Source organism: Pyrgilauda ruficollis, unplaced genomic scaffold (assembly GCF_017590135.1).
Source record: "Pyrgilauda ruficollis isolate IOZ18807 unplaced genomic scaffold, ASM1759013v1 scaffold41, whole genome shotgun sequence".
Taxonomy (NCBI): Eukaryota; Metazoa; Chordata; class Aves; order Passeriformes; family Passeridae; genus Pyrgilauda; species Pyrgilauda ruficollis.
This window is the reverse complement of record NW_024525601.1, coordinates 263,428-282,203: the sequence shown is the minus strand read 5'-3', so window position 1 is coordinate 282,203 and position 18,776 is coordinate 263,428. Positions and strand designations below refer to the sequence as shown.

General features: G+C 34.3%; 1 protein-coding gene across 1 annotated transcript in view; it reads right to left on the bottom strand.

The window, feature by feature from the left end:
* The window catches only part of CDH19 (cadherin 19), a 64,305-nt gene extending 46,134 nt beyond the window's left edge, over window positions 1-18,171 (bottom strand). The window contains exon 1 of the mRNA XM_041477778.1: window positions 18,070-18,171. The gene's annotated coding sequence lies outside the window, so the exon portion shown is untranslated. The remainder of the gene's footprint in view (window positions 1-18,069) is intronic.
* Window positions 18,172-18,776: the final 605 nt, after the last annotated feature.

The following is an 18,776-nucleotide window of genomic DNA, read 5'->3' as shown; positions in this document are numbered from 1 at the left end:
TTAATTTGGAGTCTACTGACATCCCCCAAAGGGACCAGCAGGTATCACCAAGAACATCACACTGACACACACAGAGATGCAATTGAACCTTTGAGATTGCTCCCTGGTTGATGCGGCATCTTGTGTTCTTCTGGAAGCATAGTTTTCCACATGTTAGTAACTGAAGTATGAAGTTATTTGAAGAATGGTTCCATAGACAAGGCATAGAGATATTCCTACTTCACTTTCTTTGTGGGGAAGAAAAATGAAGCAGGAGGAATATCTGTGTCTCTTTTCTAAGCACTGGTAAATTAACAATTACATTTTGTTCTTTATCAGGGACTTTCTGCCGTACAGCTAAATTCTACTTCAGTCCAGATGCTTCCTAGCTAAAGAAAAATTGAAAAGCTTACCTTAGAACTTAATTTTATAAAAAATTATGTTCATTCTCTGCATTCATTCAATAGCTTCAGCAATTTTATTCTGATATAAAAATCAATTTAGTTAACAGATGCTGAGATGCTAAAAGATTCAGATATGCCAGTACAAGTAGTTGTGGTACACCACACTGTCTACACTAAAAATAAACAAGTATTTAGTTTTAATTGTAGCTTTCCTTGACTATTATTTATTTCTAAGATAGTCTGAACTGTAGAAAATGACGACTAATCCCATGTATTTTAGCATAAATATTTTGCTGCTTTAAAAAGACTAATGCATGTACACAGTAAAAACAGAAATTCTTGCCTTCTGGCATTTGCTTTTTATTGTAAGCAAGCAGCAAATCCAATTACAAGATGTTTGATTCACTGGGCAAATCCTACTGGAACATTTTTGGCTCTGCAGGATACCACTCAGTACTGAAGAACCACTTGTCAGCATAATGATGTAAAGGACCGCATTCTGTGATTCACACTTGAATCTGTTTGCCAAATGATTTTCAGGATGGCACTTCACGAAATGCTCCAAAACTCTCTGTAGGATTTGGGCTCTTTTAATCTCTTTAATTCATAATTATTCTTTGCATACATTTAAGCTAATAGTGCAGTGAGCTCACCTTTTCCATGGTTTTGGAGGAGATTTAATTCCACCAAACATGCGATAAAAAGAAGTTTTGATATTTAATTTAAGAGCATGTTCTTTGCTAGAATTTGACTTATGTTAAATTTCTGGGTTTGGTTTTAGAGTTAATTTCCACATAATACGAGGCAAATCAGAAGCACCCTGAAATGAAATAACCTGGTATATGTCAATGGAAAACCAGAATGAAATCAGATTTTAATGTTTATATTTGAGGAAATGTACCAGGATGTTTGTAAAGTAAATAAATATTGCAGAAATCAGTCCCTTACAAGCAGTTAAGGAAACCATATCTTTCCATTAAAAAAAAAAAAGGAAAAGAAATAGGGAGAGGAAAAAAGGCCATTTAAAAAATTTATTGTTAACTTAATTTGTTCTCCTAATTTGTAATATGTTTATTAATAAAACACATAAGGTAAATAGAGCAAGGAACAACTACTTTTGACAGTATGTAGAGTTTTCATTACAAACTAGAAAATCTGCTCTGATATGTAATACAGCTATTCAATTTAAAGGTATAATTTAAATTCATGGACATAAAAAGTCTTCCACCACTGTGGAAGTCAATTGGAAAAATGCTGAAATAATGCACCTGCCTCAGAGAGTCTGCAGTTGCATCAGATAGGAAAGGGTAGAATTTGTCTGTTTTTTGAAAGAGAGAGCACATTGAAGGGTATGCATATTTCAGAATAATGAGAAATAGAGATCGAAAATATATAACTGACAAATTTCCTGAAAATATAATACATTTCCTTGCCTTTTTATTCTTTTAATCTAGTACTCTGCTGATTAATCTTCCATTACCTCCTGCAATGAAATAAATGTTGTTTCTGTTTTGCTTGAGTCTCAATGATCAGAGACTCCCTTACCTCTGATTTCAATATTTCACTTTAGTTTTTCTTTACTAGTAAGAATGTATCTTTTCTTCACTCATTCTATGATTTACATTGAAGGCTGACATCTTTTTCTAACCTCTAATATATCAAAAATGTTTTAATTCAATGAGGTCCTTATTGGATTCAATTAAACACTGTAAGCATTTTCCAGCACTGAGTTAGTCAGGACAGTACAGGAGCAGAGCATTACATCATCCAGGCAACACAAAGGGTGTTGTAAAATAAGTTTCATATAAAAATATTCAAAAAGGATTTATTTTCTTTTCTATCATGTTTCAAGGTGTGGAATAAAATTTTTCAGATAAGGTCCAACAAAGTTCATCAGATTTGCAAACCACTTTTATTTTTTTAATGAAATATTATTTTATGAGAGTTATAAATAGAAAAAATTGTGAAAGTGGAAGGTAGTTTCTAGCTATTGATGTTACATGCTCTAAAAATTCTTGAATTAAAAGCTATTTTTAAAGGGTATATGTGAATTTAGATATTTCTGACATCCCTATATTCTGACATAAAATCAAGATATACTATCAGGTTAAGCAAAAATAAAATTTAAGTTGCATAATGTCTTGGACTTCATTCTCCATAGTCAAGTTGCCTTGTGATATCTCAGCATAATTTTTATCCATTACTTGCATGCTCACCCACAGAATTTCTCTTATTACCTTGCTACTTGGTACATGCAACTCTTCCTATAAAGAGGGGGGGAAATGCTGTTTGTACTTCCACTGTCATTCAACATAGTCCTTCCAATGAATCAAAAGAGGATATCTTTGGATATTAATTATTAGTTCACTTTGACCAAAAATCCCTTAATAAGGGAGTCATGAACATCATTGAGTATGTGTTGAAATTTGTCTTTTCAAAAGTCATTGTTCAGGTTTCACTCTGGTTTTGGGTGAGTTGTGCAAGGTATCTATGTAAGAAAAGGGCTTTGAAAAATTCCTGCTATTATTTTGTGCCTGAATACCTACAGATGCTGCTTTTTCAACATACTTTTATCACAGGTCCTTACATTCTGGTCATTCTTCAAGATTTACCTTGTTTCAGAGGGTAAAAGTAAAACAAAATGCTGTAATAGCCATAGAAAATTGGATTAAAAATTCAGTATAGCTAAAGACTTTAGAGTAACCCCCAAACTCAAATATGTTAATTCAGTTAACTGTTATTGTTAGTTGTCAACATCACTTAGGTTCTGGACCAGTGCTCCTGATAGAAGAAAGCCAGACAGCCAGATCTCTTTGAATCTGGAAAAAATATTGAGTTTCATTACTCCGTATTTTTTGTTCGGCTTTTTTTAAACTTTTCATTGATTTCTTTCCTTTTACAACCATTTTTTACCTTACTAAAACATGACTCTTCCTCTTTCTAGCCTAAACTGAAGACTCCTTTCTCACTGAGAAGCTGAGGCACTGAATGTTCCACCCCACTCTTTTTAAATTTTTTCATTTAAAAATGTTTCCCGTTTGCACCTCAGATTAATGAATTACCTATTCACCTGTCACTTCTGTCCCTGCTGCTGTAGTTCATCTGCAATAACAATTTATTGTATCTTTTTCCCTCTTTATAATCCTTGTGTGTCAGTCTCCCCTCATTAGCTGTGTGACCCTCTGTTGCTTCTCTGCTCAATGTTATCTCTCAAACAGACCTCTCTGTGCAGATTTCTTTTGATATACTACTTCATAGAAGCCTATTATAAAAAATTATGTAATTGAGCCAAAGTCCCCATGTGTCATTCAGAGGGTAATTTTTCCAATTTCAAGAGCTCTTATGTACCTTGTAGCCTTAACTTTTGTATCTCCAACTGAGCAGATATCATCAGGACTTTATGTATCATCAGAGTATTGAAATGCACAATCACACTCGAAATTTTTACATTTCATCACCTACTTTTTCAATTTAAGAAGCTTCTTAAGCCAAGAAGCAAGTGGAGGACACAGGTAGAAACAGAAGGAAAGTAACTCCTGTCTAGGCTGATTTTAATTGGGGTAGGAATCATGGTGAATGGTAAGTGACAAGAAGTGAGGTACTGGAAAAGTCAGGTGTTTGAAATGCAAGACTTCATTCTCACACAGTGATTAGGCAAGAGAGGAGCTATGCATGGACTAAGGCCTGCATCAGAAAGGGGCACCACGTGTGCTGAGCTGGGGGCTTTTCAGTCCACAAGAGACATTGAGAGGACAGCTTCCCTCCTGGTCAGTACACAGTTCTGTTGAGCAGGGCTTTGGAAAAGAGCAGACAAGTCCTTTGTTATGTTCCAGTTTTGTCCACAGTTTTAAAAGACATACTAAGCTTGAATCTATAGATATGTTCAGTATAGCTCAGCTGAAGTTATTCTGAAATATTATTCATGGGATGGTTTGGTGTCCTTTCATCTGATATATTTCTATCGGTTGTTGAAATTCAGTGAAAGAAACGTGCCTGGGAGAAATCAGCAGAGCACTCTGTTAAGTATGAAGTACTCTCAGTTGTTTCAAAAGAATATTGAAACCAACAAAGGCTGGTGCTGGTGCTGTGACTTCGGTGTGGTGCACTGTGTGGTCAAAGTAGCACCTCCAGAACAAAGGAGATAAGAGAAAGGATTAAGAAAACTATGGAAATTATTGTTATCAGGCCTTAATAATGAAGTGACCCAAGACATACTACCTGAAGAATTTGTGCAGTCAAGAAAGGAGAAGAGTTTGTGGAAGGCAGATGTTATCTGAGAAGATCTCAAAGAGCCATGAAGAACTGTATTGACATGCAGGAGGCAGAAGGCTTGGGAGTTGAATTAAGTTGAAAATGGACAATTTGTTCAAAAATTATGCATGTTAAAAGAGGTTAACAGGATAAGAATGAGTAAAAGTGAAATATTAATTTCCTGAGAAAAAGTTCTGAATAAAGAATCAAAGTAACAATGTTGAATTTTTTTTAAGGTAACAATGTAAACATTTAAAAAAACCCAAAAACCAAACCAAACCAAACCAAACCAAAAAAAAAAAAAAAAAAAAATAAAATTGACTTTATGTAACTAATTTCATACCATTATCTGTATTGATTTTTTAAAGTAGAAGATACTGTATAATAACCAATGATTCACCTTGGAAACTTCACTATAAAAATTAGAGACTCATGGTTCTAAGTTGGCAAAATATGACCAGAACTATTTCTGCCATGACAGTTATCACTTTTTGTTGGTAACTTTTACATGACTTTGCAAATTAAAATAACAACTCATGGAAAAGAGCTGAAAGAAAAAGCATGGATTGTATTTTCCATCTCTCACTGCTTTAATGATTAGATTTGTGAGACACATGGGGGAATTTCCTCTGGGAAGTAATATTTTAATAAAATCTCAAGACACAAGATAGGACACACCTCTTCATTGATGTACATATGTATATTTTAAAAGTGATGTGCAAGTCTTTGGGTACTTCTTTTAAAGTTAACCCCTTTGCAGTGGTGTATGGAAATTAGTATTGAAGAATTCACACTTCAGGATTCATTAATGAGTGGATACTTTTCAAGCCACTTAAAAAACCCCACTTCTTGGCCCTGGACATGGGCATCAATATTCCTGTTTTGTAGAGTTTTCCTTTCCTTCATCAGGCTATGGAGATTTATTTGGTTCCCATGGAGCCAACTGGATAACTTCAATGCATATAAATGCATGAATATGCATGAGCTTTCAGGGACATCATGATTCACTAAATCATAATTTTCCCCCAATATAAGTTCTTACAAAAAATTACTGTTATAGGTTTTTATGGATAGCTCACTATTTTAAAACAACTTCATCCACATAATTCCCCTTCTTTCAGGAACCTGTCTGAGTTTCTGACTTTAATTCATTGCAAGCCAACAGAAACTGGGAAGTCCATGAAGTTGCCATAGTAACTCAATGGACAAAGACTTAATTCCCTAGTTTATAAAAGACAGAACTCATATCCTGCAGATAGTAATGGGCTTAAATTATTTAGGTCTAAAAAGTCAATGGATTATATATATTTAATAAATAAGTGTCAGTTCCTTAGTTAGTGAAAAATGGGCTTTGATTGCCCCATGCTGTCTCAAAAGTATTTGTGTGTGAGATAGTAAGCCAATCAAAAAGCCAAGGGGAATAAAAGGAAGAGGAACCTGGGTATGGTGAAAGTAGTTCTTTCCATGTTGAGAGAGACTATGAGCTATACTATTAACTTATTAAGAACTTATTTGGAAAAAAATTCCTCAGACTGAGCTGTTAAGGTCCATAAAGGCCATGTGGATTTAACAGAAAAAGAGGATGGCACACTTGGAATTTTGCAATCTAGTGAAAACAATGGGACTGGCATGAATTGTTGTTTATGGTTCACAAATATAGTTTGCACTAACAGTGCTGAGATAACAAAATATGATACAGCAAAACTGAAGAAGTCTGTTGAAAGATGTGTTATGAACCACATAATTTTGTCATGGGCAGTTTTACTGAGGAGCACTACATAAATTTTGATTAAGAGTGCGGCATAATCAACAATTGGGCTGGTTTGTGTCAAGATGAATGTGACAAAAATAATGAAAGAAACTATATATTTGCTCACTCCAGACAATTTCTCGCTTCTCAACTTCTTGATCTCAAACTGAAAACCTTTTACCTACAATTGATTTGAGATCATCCACTAACAGAACAATAACAGTTTTGGTTTTTTGTCTGTTTAGTTTTGCCCTCCTTCCCCACATCTTCTTTATGCCATATTTAACAAGTGGATAGAGTGAAACCATAAACCAGGCCTGCTGCAATGCAACTTGCCTAAAAAGCATTGGTAAATATAAATATAATAAACATTCTTTGGGAATATTGCACAGTAAATGTATAGGGAAATTTTCATCCAATAATCATCAAATCTACCAATAACTTCAAGTGTCTTAAAAAAAAAATTCTATATAATTTAATTCCCTTAAGTAATGAACTCTGTAGGTCTTTTTCATGAGGTTCCTGAGGACATGAGTTATTTATTTTAATCTTGCAAGTGCAAAAAGAACAGCTCATGGAGGAATTACCACTACAGCTTTATTGTATTTTATGTTGCTTTTTTTTATTCTTTTCTGGTATTTTAATTTATATTCCAGATTTCAATAAGATATTGAGCCTGAAAGTTTCCTCTGCACATTTAATTTGAAGAGCAGACTGACAACTGTATTTCTTCTGGGATAGAAGCTAATCAAGCAATTAGATTTTATCCTTGTATTTAAATTTTTTGTCATTCCAGCTATCTTCTTTCATTCCAATGTTTTGGGTCCTTTCACAATTCCCTGTTCATGACTTGTAAACTGTAGATAAATTACATGAAATGCAACAGGACATGAAAAACTATTCAGATAAATAAAAAGAAAATTGTTACTTGCAATCAAAGAAAAGAGGGAGCAGTTAGATATGCCACTATCACAAATTCCTTTGTTGCTCCATATGATAACAGAAGGCTTGGTGATTTTTTGTAATTTTAGGTAAGTTTTGCTTTGTTCAGGAAATTCTCATGAATTGTGAGATGCCATAGGCAGTTGCCTTAATGATTAGTTTGCTTTCATCTCCCTTTTTCAACCTTGAGTGTTATTAAGTACTCTCTTGAGTTTCAGTTTCCTTTGGTCATGTGTTTTTGGTTTTTTTTTTTTTTTTTTTTTTTAAAAAAAAACAGAATTTTTCTTTTTTTTGTCCAAAAGAGCACATGAATTTTGCATTTTATGTGCTAAAGCCTAGTAAGCCTTCCACTGTAAGCATTAATTTAAATGAAATTATCTGTCCTCTGGACACTCAGAATTAGAAGACCACTCGAGAACTTAGTGTCTAATTCATTACTTTCACAAAGCCCATCATATATGCCAGGGTAATAAATGAGGGTATTTGCAAAATACAGACATGTGCTTACTTAATTTGGATTGAAACTTCATTTAGAAGTGCTTCATAATTTCACTAGGGTTTTGTTTAAACAAAAATCAGGTTACAGTATCTAGACAACCGGCTGAAAATTCAAGTAGAGATAAACTGGGATTACTCCCCGGTCTCATGATTTTGCTACAGGGAAACATGTAAACAAAAGGGCAATAGCAATATTTTAGTCCTGAGTTTGTGCTGTTATTGGCAATTCCTGTCAGCCAGGAAAGTAAATTCTGTACATTTTCACTTTCATTTTCCTTCAAATTACTTTTGTGACCTCCTTGGCCCTAACTGAAATATGACTCCAAATATACATCGCTAATGCTGATTATGTTATTGCACCATTTCACCTTCGCCGTGCAGTATCAAAGGAGCAGAAACAGGGACAGGCTATTGGCACAGTGCTATGGAATCTTAAACACAGCACAGAAATCCCCCTCTTTGGGAAGGGGCCAGGGCCATTATCCATGCTAAGAGAGCCAGCATAGCAATGTGAAAACAAAACAAGAAATGCCCGCTGGATATAAAGTGTCGTTTTCCAAACAAATAAATACAAGGGTTTCAAGTTTTCTTAGTAGAACATTAAAATAAGCTCTACTCTGTAGAGTAATGAATAAATTTAGTGTGTTGAATGTACCCATTGCTGAAACAGTGTCAGAAAGGATTAGGTAAAACTAAAGGAGACAAATGTATGAAGCATTCATACACAAGCTCCAAGAGAAAAGAGGCAACATGCCAGCTAGAACAGGGAATAGATAAAGGATTTTAGATCATCTGAACTTGTCTTTTGGGATGTCTTGCCATTTCCTTCACTTGATATCCAATGAGATTTGCAGAATGCAAACAGCAATATTTAAAATAAGCAAATATGTGAGTACTACAGCTTAAAATTGAAATATGCTTGAACAAAATATTTTACCTTGAGAAAATGATTGAACTCTGAGCTATTTCAAAGCTGAAAATTTCCAAGTTAATCAAATGATCTGAAATTTTTATAGATTATTTTTCTCTGTGGAAGAGAATAAGAAGGGAAAAATTATCTCATAAAAATCCAGTTAGTTCATATAAGGAGAAAAAGAGGGTGGGCATTTTTTTTTTTTTTTTTTTTGTGGATTACACCACTTGATTTTTTTTTTCAAATATTAGTGTCAAACAGGATGCTGAACTATTTGCAGCTAGGATCAAGTAGAGACTTGGCAGGCTTTGTGAAAAGGTAGCCTTAATGTAAAATATGATCTATTATCAGGATTCTTGCAGTACAGTCTATTTGGATTTATAATCTTTGTGGAAACAGCAACTGATTCAATATACAGGGCACATAATTCATCTGTAATGAAAGCACTTCACCTTGAAGAGCACTTCCACTGGCTCTCAGTAGAACATTGTTCTAAATTGAGAATTCAGAGGGGGAATTGTGCTTAATGGTAAATGAATTGAAAGAGCTCCCTTTTTATCCCAACAGAGGACCATGCTGCTCTTCTGCAATCTTCTTGGAGAATAGTTTGCAGTTTATACCATACAGTTTAACAGCTGTTTTCAGTAGTCTGCCTTTTCCCTCTCTTATTACAGCAGATACTTTTGCTGCCCCCGGTCTGTCCCTCTTGTTCTTTGAGTGGAGAAATTGTATGCTTCAAGTTGAACAAACTATAAGAAAAAAAAGCAAAACAAAACAAACTAAACTAAAAAGTTGTTTTTTGTTGGTTTGGTTTTTTTTTGTTTTTTTTTTTTTTTTTTGGTTTGGTTTGGTTTGGTTTTTTTTGCCAGGTTATTTACTACTTGTACAATAGAAGAGAAGGTTTGAAGGAAGAAAATGCCTGATAAGGTAGGAGAGTGACTGTCATGCTTACAGCATGTTTTATGGCTTCAAGTCCTTCGTAAAGATGGTTTATTTTGAAGGCTAAGGTTAATCTCTTGTCACAGGACCTTTATTTGTACAGTGTTGAGTTTGTTGAGGATTTTAATACAAGGTCTAAGAACTGCTTCCAGCATCATTACATATAAATCCAAATGCTCATTCCTCTTCAGAACGCCTCTACAATATCACCAAAACTATGGGATTTATTTCTGCTGAGGAAGCAGAGGGATCAAAAGAACTGAAAGAAAATGATTATTTCAAGGTAATGTATATTTTTTTTATTACTTTAGCACATTTTCCTAAGTGCAATACAATTGTCACAAAGTAGAAAGTACTTGGAGTTTAAGTCCTTTATCCATCTAGATAACCAAGATACTTCCTGATTTTCTCTTTCTTTATAGAAAGAGGTCTTTCAACTAGGTTGAGTGTAATAAATTGAGCTCTATAAGCTGTGTTTACTGCAATCAGAAAATGGCAAACTAATCTGAACCCATGCCAAAAAATTCTCCTGCTGTAATTGTAACCTATTTTCTTTATCACAGACGTAGAAATGGGAGAGTTAGAGTGCATTATGACTATTGGAAAACAGAACACGTACATATAAACATCTATAAGGAAATATTCTAAATTTTATAAATAGTTTAGAAGTTCAAAATAGAAAATAGATTCACAAGAGCACAAGAAGTGATGTTTTTTAACACACCATTAGCATCTCTAGTGGACTATTTCAGTACATACCAGTTGTAGCCCTCAAACGACCAAAACCAACACCAAATTATCTTTGCAAACTCAGGAGCTTCTATGTGATTTAATGGGAATGCTATCAATTTGATTTTGTTTTATGCATTTATATGCAATTATTTTTTAAATGGTAAATAGTGGTAAAATATTATTATATATAAGTAACTAGCTGCCTAATGGGGTAGACCTGAATACCTAAAAAAATTACTGCTGAGGTATGGCCTCTTAAAGTCTTTAAAGTTTTGTGTCTTCAGTGTCAGATACTTGAATTAATATTTTCAATACAATAAATAGTTTTGATGGTATTTTATGAAAATTTTTATAAATATATTAATATTTAAAAATAAAAGCAGTGGGGTTTCTGTATGAAAACCATGTAGTTTAGCATCTCAGATTTTTAAAATTTGTTTTCTTCAAATTAATTTCCTTTTTTGAGAGAGATGTGCGAAAATACAAATTTAAATTTGATTTTTAATTTTTTTTTTAATTTAATTGAGCTTTCATTAACTGTGAATAATTTCAAACTAATCTTTGACTAACTCTTAAGCAGTGCCGGGCAAGACAGAGCAGGCTGTGGCTGCTAACCCCATCCCCCGTGGTTTGCCTGGCAGCAGGGCTGGGCTGGCTCAGCATCCCAGTTATCCCTGGTTATCTCCTTTCCCCAGCTCTGGAAGGCAGCGAGCCACCGGAGGCAGTGAGGCTGTCACCCATGGTTCCGCCTCGCATCAAGCAATCGATGTGTCTGATGGGCAAATACCTCGCAGTGTCTTTTACACAGATGAACTTGCTGCCACTTGACAGAGTTCCAACCTTTTACACCTATTAAGGAAGGAAACAATAATGCTGTCCTCTTCTCTCCGGGGTTTTCTATATGCTGCCCCTGACTGTGTCCTAAATGAATCAAGAAATCAATTTGCAGCCTCTCAGCCTCAGTTAAATCAAACTTATTCACAGTTTCTGCTGAGTGAAAAACATCCCGTGCCTCTCTTCAGTACCCACTGTCGTTTTAACAAGATCTAGCAGAGCCTTGGCCAAAGCTGCACTGTCCAAATTGTTTAATTTTGCCTTTTCCCCCTCTTTTTATCTTTCCTTTGTTACCTTTTTATTATTTTATGACTTTATTAGTATTATTTGGGTAAATTATTTATTCTCCTAGAACCATTGTCTGCTAAATACAGCTGCCAAATGAGGTATAAAATTAATTTTATCACCAGAAGAATGGAACATAATATGGAATAAAGTTATTTTATTAAAAAATAGTTACTACAAGATGAAATATTACAATGTTTATTGTGAACTTAAAGATATTATAGGCCTGGTAATAACACAAGAGTTTATCTAATTTTTTTCATGTGAGTATTTACTCTTTACGGCATAGAGAACATTTTTGCTTTTAATAATACAGAGCCTGAGGCTGTCATGCTTTCTTGAGATGGCATTTATTAATGTAAACACCTGAAAGTTAAAGACTTACTGTAATGTCCGATGCAGCCTCCCTAAATAGTCAATGGAAAGAGAAATGTATCTGTGCTTTACAGCCTTGTAAAGAAGTTAAGAAGCATATTGAGTCTAAACCACCATCTTTCTGTCCAGAGAGAAACTTGGCAATTAACCTAATGTAATAAGTTACTTAAAGACATCTACAGACAGGTCACGTGTTCCTCTATTAGGAATGTTTTCATTTCAGGTAGGAAAAGATGATTCCAGTAAAGGAATATTCTTAACTAATATGCTATTTATCTTCTTGGTACAAACGACATTGAATTATGATATAAGCCCTTATTTTTTAACACATTTTTTTCTAGATTGAACAAAAGGAATAATGTTATCCAAAGAAATTGACATTTCTTTTTTTTTCCAGTATATTTTAAAAAAAGTTTAAAAACTTCAGAAAACTTTTTGTCACATATTTTAATCCCTCCTAAACGCAGCTAAGAATTGTCAGAATGCTTTTTCTCCACATGATTATTAAAATTTATAATCAATATGATCATAATGTCATAGTATTGTGGTATCATATTAACACATAAATCCTAATAACTATGTCATGTAGAATGAAAAAAGAAAGCAGATCTCTTTTGGATATGAGAAAACATCAAAACAAAACAAAAAGTCTTTTTCATTCATTAGAGGTAAATATGAGTTCAGTCTTTCACTGACATGAATTAATTCTCCAATAGGTTCTGCTATATCAGCCCACAGCATCACCTCATTTCCCTGGTTTGGCTACAGTGAACATTTCTCCAACATAGACAAACATAAAGAAAGAAAGCCTACAGGCAACAATTATGAATTACTAGAAATCTAAAGTTGCAGCCAGTGAAAGGCCACTGAAATAGTTCCAAGAGAGTTTATCTTCGGGTATCCTACAGAAATAGTGTGCTTTTTACTCCCTTTGACATTTATGATTAGTAATACTCAGGAATACACTCTATCATTTTTATGATGCAACAGTTTTTGCTGTGCTGTCTAGTTTTCATTTGAAACAAAATAGGCTGAATCAGATTGTAGTAGCTCAGACTTAAGCAGTATTTCTCCACTTGGAAATCAGCTATTATTCTGAAGAGGCTATCTATCAGGGAAAAAAAAAGAAAAAAAAAACAAAGAAAAAAAAAAGAAAAGAAAATAAAAAGGGAATAAACTGGCAAACTACACTACAAAAACCCAACGGAGAAAAAAGCAAAAAAAATCCATTATTTATGACAACTAAGCAGTTATTCACGTCTGAATTATTTACTTTTATAGTTTGTGTAATATAGGTGGCAAATGTGACTATAAATTTTTATTTCAGAGTTTCTTTGAATGTTTCATGCATGCAACAATACTGTGTTTATAGACACTACATTTGGGAGTAAGTTGTTTTAAATTTTCTTCTCTTCTGAGAGAATAATTTCATTTTGGGGGAAATAATCAATATTATCTGCTGAAAATAACTTATTTTTAAAACATTTAATTATTTGGAGGGGGTTTAGGTTAGTTAATCTCAGGTTTGCTCTTTAAGGACTCGGTGTAATGGAAACTTGGACTTTTTGTTAGTGCTGGGTTGCTAAGAGCACTCAGTTATATGTGTGGGTCCTTCAGAAGGTGGTGGTGGAACTAGCTCTGCCCATCAAATGAGGATCCTTCATGATCCAGTCTTGGATCCCATACAATGGGATCCCATACAACACACCTGAGGGTGGTTTGGGCTCCCGTTGTAAGCAGTTTGTGGTGCTGCTCTGCAGGAGCTGCCAGCAGAGGACAAAAGCTCTGAAACGCCCAGTCACAGCTGCAGCCATGGGCTGCTGCAGAGTGCTGAGCCTTGGAATGGGGAATCCCTGCCAGTATCCACCCGTGGGACCAGTACCTGATGGGGCTGGGATTGCTCAGAGAGTTGCATGGCAGAGGCATCCCACAGAATGTGAGGAAAGAAACTCTTTGTGTGCCTGTGGGAGGACTCAAAGAGGGAATCAGAGAGACCCATCTGATGCTGTGCACCGTGTGGTGGAGACTGCTCTGTTGACCTGCCTGAACTTCTTCCTGGAGAGCAGAGTCACTGCCACTGCCCCAGGCTGCAGGCCAGAGCAGTAGTGTCACTCATAATATTTTATATAGCTCTGATTAAAATGTTCAGGTAACTGGGCCTATTTCTTCTGCACACTGTGAAATTGGCCTTATGCTGTGACAGACTTTGAGTCTAGGCTCTGTTTTCCTGTTATCTTTAAGTGGAAAAAAAATGTTTCCTTAATATGATCACTTCACAAAATAGTTGAGATAAAGAATGGAATAGAAGAAAATTACAAGTGAGACACCAGAAAATGAGTCTAATTTTGTAACATTTGCTCACCCCTGAAAGAGTGCATATGAAAAGCTGAGCAATCATCGTAGTTTATCACTATGTGACATTTCCAAATGCTATTTATACATTTTCTGGGTCAGTCTTTTATGAAAATAGCCATGTATGCCAGCTACATAAAGACCTGGCATTTGAAACCAATTCAATTTATATGTTAAATTTGATGTTAGGGGAAAACCAATACACTTACCACATTTTTGTTCTGTAAGACTAGTTGTCGTCTTAATTTGTCTGGAAATATCTTTTTATTTTCCAGGAGTATCTCATGAGATATAAAATAGCATAAATCATTCTAGCTCTTCTACTACTGGGAATTGTTGTTAAGGGTAAATTTTGGCCTAGTCAATATACATCACAGTGATACATAAAAACAGCACCAGCAATGCCCTTAATGTTCTCCAACAACTATCTGCATCTCATGGAGGACTGAGAAATCAGCTGTTCAAAGTTGAACTGGGCAGTAACTGAAAGCACCACTGTTTTCTAATTTGCTAGCAAAGATGGAAGGTTTATATCTTATTCACCATTCTGAAAAGGTTCTCTACAGGGAAAGGACTGTGTAAATATAATATCTTTACCATTTGACAAACATTGTCTCTTTAAATCCCTTTTAATTTTTGTAATCTTGGTAGTTAGAGAAAACTCATCATTTTGACTATCCAAATGCTAACAATGAAGAGCTTAAAACCTTCTTTATTCTGCTTGACAATGAGCACAGAGCATTTGAAATAGTTTTTTAACATAACAATAATGTCTATTATTGCTTAATATGTTTGTAAACCCAGTCTTTAACAGAAAATTTTTAAGCAAAATAAAATTTCAAGAACTTTAATTTTCTGTTTTATTTAACACTGTCTAAAAGATCATTAAAATACTGAAAAATTTTGCAGACATATTTTGCCGACCTGGTTAGATTTTAATCATATTAATACTAAAGATAGTATTCAGTCACACAATTCAGTTATTCTTTTGTTACTTATATTTTATAATTTATGCTACCATGGTATCTTTTGGCTTCCAATGTGTCAAAATTACATGTAAAAAGTGAAATGTTAAATGACATCTTATGCTTCCTCTAATGTTTAGTTAACAATTTTAAAGTTTTAACAACTGTCATTCCCTAGTAATAAAAAAAATATATACAGTGCCAATGCAAAAGAGTTCTCACTCCACAAACTGAACATTGTATCAGAGTACGTGTTAGAGTTCTCCCTCAAGATAGTCTCAGCAATCTTTAGGTATGGTATTTTTAATTACAGTACTATATTTGCAGATACAAAGTCTTTTACTGAGGTTTTAATTTTTTTTTTTTTGATGTATTTGTATTGGTAATTAAATATCCTTTTTTTACTTAATTATGTTTTCTCAAAAGGAGTTTGCTTTAACAGTTAGGTCAGTGTCCTGAGACTCTAAGATTCTAATTTAATACCAAGGTCTTGGCTATGTTTGTGTCCCTAATAGAAAGCCTGGGAGAAATGTTCTTTTGCAAACATTATTAACAATTAGATCTTGTTAACAGTAGCAACTGCAATTTCTTTTGTGCTAGAGGCAATGCACATGCAGAGAAGAGACCTTGACTTGTGTATCCAAAGCAGAATTATGTCCTCTGGTCTGTCCATGTGGTCCTGAGCCACATCAGCTTCCTCTGTAATGGATGTGTACCATGCCTGCTTAGCAGGGTCTGTAATGGAGAACCAGGATAACCAGGACAGCTGGGATGACCATAAACACTCTCTGGCCCTTTGATTCACCATTTGCAGAAACAAATATGTTGTTGGAAAAATAAAATTGGAAGGACAGATAAGAACAACATTGTGACACACCTCACCCCCTTTAGAATCAAAGCGGCTGGAGCACAGTTGAAATTGAAAAAAGTTAAGGGACTGTGGTGGAACCTATCTCTACTCCTTGTGGTAAAAATCAAAACTTTCTGTGACTTACAAAGTAAAAACAAAATAATGGTTTTTACCTAAAAAGAATCTAATATTTTAAATCAGTATTATCTATTGTATTTTTAGAGCTGTTGGCAAAATTTCCTTATAAATTAAACTCATTTAAGTAATAGTCAAATATTCCTGATTAAGTTAAACAAGCAGATTCCAAGTGTATTTTTAGAAAACATGATGTGAAGACTACACAATGGAAATTTCAGCCAAATGTATATACATATAAAGTACCAAATCAAATAAACCAAAGAATAATGATGAAAAGCAACAAGTATCTTAAACCACAACATCATTAAAATATGCCTGTATGGCATATAATATATTGTTTTCTTAATTCAATATCAAATTGTGCTGATACAATCCGAAAATTACTTCATATCTGTAATTGTAAAACATTCTAACACATGAAAGAACAATATAGACTTAATTTTTAGGATACTACACATTTTTCAGTTTTGAATATAAAGTGTGTATTATAATTCCATACATTACCTTACACTGGGTAAAAGAAGTTAACTTTTACTTCTAATTATGCATGGCTTTCCATAATAGATTTGTGACTTTGTTCTTTAATCTTAAACTACTTTTCTTAGAGTATTTTGTGAGCAAGGCCCTCTCTGATCCTCTCTCCACTACCTAAAAATAAGTCCAAGAATAGATTTTCATTGTCTAGCTCTTTCACTGATGCATTTTTTATTCTGTAAAAATGCAGAAAGTCTGAACTCCAGTCACAGACCTATATTTATTTCATGTAAGTGTTTGGTTCCACACTTCCAACAGAAAAATGCTGAACATTGAAATGTGTCTCCATAACTCCTAAAACTGAGCCCACAGATCAATTTTTGCACCATAATGCAAATTCATCCAGGTATAAAATAAAAGTAGTCTATCAGGAGTGCTTTTGCAACCACAACTGATTCTAAGTAACAGTCTATTAAAAAATGACATTATACTCTAAAAGCTGTGTAATTCCCACCAGTTTCATAGCAAAATAATTTGCAGAAATGCAAAGTTGACAGACACTCAGTATTTCAATAACAAATCAACAACTATTAAATATCTCTGGGCTATATTCTACTGGATGTTTTTTGACTGCAGTCTATTTGAAAAGTCTGAGCTTTAAAAATAAATTTTAACTATACCTCCTTACAGAAGTGTTACAAAAGAAATATGCCATGCAAATATTTTGCCAGTGTATGCAATGCACTGTTCGAAAAACTCATATTAAGAAATTGCCATTTCACACTTAAGATCTGACGAAAGTAGAGACACACATTTTCTGTGGTCTGAAAGACATTGCAGTTTCTAGCTGGGAGATTATAAAGAGGAATGGAAACAGAAATGTGAATGATAACAAGAAAAAATATATTATTTCTGTCTCTGGAGTGAAGAGTAACAAGACAAGGAGTATTTCCTACTGTTCCTTTAAAACAAGAAAATTTTCACTCTTGATGTCACCCTCAGAAATTGTAGGCACACATTCATGACAATCACTTGCATAAGTGCAGCTCAAACAACCATAAGCATTCTGTCAGAGCTGGGGGTCTTGCAAAAAATTGATTGATACCATGAAAATTTTAACACGTAAGTTGAACATAAAACAAGCATAGTGAATATTTCTTCTGGTAAATCCAATTTAGAAATTTGCAGTTTCACAGATATAGAAGTTAGACGGTGGACTCTGAAGAAACAAAAGCATACCTCTCTTTCTAGAGGTTTTGAGGGGCTTCTGGGTTTGTCTTTGCCTTTTGTGTCTTATGCACTGGACACACCCAGATAAATGTTTTAAGTCTGATTTTAGAATATAATAACTAAATTAAAAAAAAAAAAAAAGTGGAAACATATCTTACCTGTGTAATTTCAGGGCCTTCTAGAATAATAAAGAATGGATATTGCAAAAGTTTCATGAAACATGAGATGCAGAGGAGTAAGCAGTCCTGTTTTACTTCCCAAATCCTCAGAAAGCTCTAGGAGTAACAGCTTCCTGCCAGTGTAAGTCAGTTCTGCTTTTACTTTTGAAAACTCACAGTATGACACTGCTCACTGCATGCTATTTTGGGTGCCCTGAGTAAAACTATGAACACAGGCACTTTTGTGCAAAACATCATAAAGCCTCTCTGATGTCCATTCAGAGTCCAGAATTAAAATGCAGAAGGCTCTAGCAAGCAAAATACAAGCTGATTTTCTTCTTCCTAGTGGAAAAATAAAGTACTCCCTGGCAAGTAACCAGGGTTGTGGGAAGGTAATTTATTTTGTGTGAGAGCATTTTGCAAGTGAAAGGGATATGCCCTCTGTTTAGAGATTAGTCAGGGAAAAAAGTGGTCAATTTAGAGCAGTCACAAAAGTTAGTCAAAGAAAAGAGTTTTTATAGTCTGGGGTTTGCCCTCTGGCCATTTTTTTTCCACCAAATAATTTAGTTTAAAGAATCATACAATCTTCACGCTGAGTAAAAAAAGTATGCACAAGATATTGGTTTATCACCTTACATGTTTTTAGGGACATTAAATGAATGTCTTTTCTTTTGTTATAATTGTCTGTGAAAACTGAATTTTATCTA